Genomic DNA, 2,048 nt, shown 5'->3' with positions numbered 1-2,048 from the left:
GTGTGTGTATATATATATCTCCAAAAGAGTGAAAACGTATCCACATAAAAACTTGTACATGTTCATAGCAACATTATTTATAGTAGCCAAAAAGTGGAAACAACTCAAATATCCATCCACTGATGAATAGATAAACAAAATGTGATATCTACCCATGCAAGGAATATTATTCAGCCATAAAAAGAAATGAAATACTGATACATCCGTGCTACAACATGGGTGAAACTTGAAAGTATTATGCTAAGTAAAAGAAGCCAGTCACAAAAGGCCACAGACGTATGACTTCATTCATATGAAATGTCCAGAACAGGCAAATCAATTCAGACAGAAAGAACACCAGCCGTTGCCAGGGGCTTGAGGAATGGGGACAGGGGAATGGGGAATGCCTGCTACCGGGTACAAGGCTTCCTCCTGTGGTGATGAAAACATTCTGGAACCAGATACTGATGTTGGTTGCACACCCCCATGCATATACTAAAAACCACTAAATTGTACAGTTTTGAAGGGTGAACTTTACTGTGTATGAACTATATCTCAACATAGTTATTTAAAAAACAACCTAGTACAGTATAATCCTTATACTTGCTTCCAGTCTGTTCTAAGAGCAAGTAATTCAGCCAAAACCTGCTCTCGACATAGCTCTTGAGCCTGAAGACATATCTATGAAATTATTTAGTGCTTTGTTTATCTCTATACTCTGTACTCCATCCGTTCACCCTCTTTGACGTCATGATGGTAGTTCCAGAGTTTATCTGCCATAGTAGGCCTGAGTAAAAAACCAATATCCCTAATCTGATCTTGGCTGCTGGGCTGACTCCATGGTCCATCGGAGATTCTTATGTGGAGCTGGCAGGGGAAGGCTTAGGGCCACAGTCTTATCTCCTGGTAAGGCTGCCTCATGGGGGCTGCTTCATAACACTGCTTCAGTTTGGAGCCCAAAGGTAGTTGACTTTGTCAAAGAGTCAAAGCTCCAAACACTGGATTCTCAGTCAACCTAGATTACTGGCTGCAGGCAGAGTTAGTCTCCACCAGCAAAGCTGCATTCACTTTCACCTCTGCATGCATTTCTAAGCTTCTCCAACTTACAGAGCCTTGTTCAGTGTGGATAGAAGCCAATACCCACCAACATTTGGACCTTTTCTAACCACTTCCCTTAGAACTAGAAGCGCAGTAGGCATGTGAACTGGCTTCCAAGATATCCATAAGAGATAGTGTTACCAAATGTTTTGCATAATATGGGTCACCAGCTTTCCGACCTGAAATATCTTCTTGCCGTCTGAAAATATCCCCAATGCCTCGTATTTAAAATTTTGCCATAGCAACACTCTACTTCTAGATATCAAATTCTATGTTACTTAGAATATGGTTTAGACTGCTGTCACAAAAAGACCTCAAACTACACTGGCTTAAACAAAATAGAGGCTTGTTTTTCTATCACATAAGTTGATGGTCTAGGGCTGATACAGTGGTTTAGTGGTTTGGGAGGACTCAGACTTTTTCAATCTTATTATTTCCTTATTCTCAACGTGCTAGTTCCATCACACAGTCTAGGAAGGATGGCTTCTGTCCCAGGTTGGGTTTCTCAGGAAACAGCCTCAGAGACAGAGATTTGCCACAGGTGTTTTGTTGGGAGTGCTCCTGGGATGAAGCCTCATGGAAGGGAGTGATGGAAACAGGACCAGGCCAAGAGGGGAGCCGAGCTATGACACAGGCACAACAGAATATGCCACATGAATGTTGCGGCTGGGGTGCTCTTCAAAGTCATCTTGATGAAGGCCAGGGACTGGGCTGTACCCTACCAGGCACTAGATGCAGGCCCCATTTATTTGGTACCTCCAGGGAGGAGATGTAACTTTGAGCAAAGCAGTTTCTGGGGAAAGACTCAGCTCAGCTTAGCAGTAGGGGGAAGGAATGCTTATTTTGAAGAGGGTGTCAGGGAGTTGATGACAGTGTCCACGAGGACTCCCGTGGTTCTTACCATGGGGTTAGCCATCTGGTGAGAGATGGGAAGCCCCACTACACTTCTACTCACATCTCATTAGCCATAG

The sequence above is a fragment of the Otolemur garnettii genome, unplaced genomic scaffold, assembly GCF_000181295.1.
Source record: "Otolemur garnettii isolate 467f Iridium unplaced genomic scaffold, OtoGar3 scaffold00024, whole genome shotgun sequence".
NCBI lineage: Eukaryota > Metazoa > Chordata > Mammalia > Primates > Galagidae > Otolemur > Otolemur garnettii.
The sequence above is the reverse complement of the archived record's forward strand: the minus strand, read 5'-3'. Positions refer to the sequence as shown.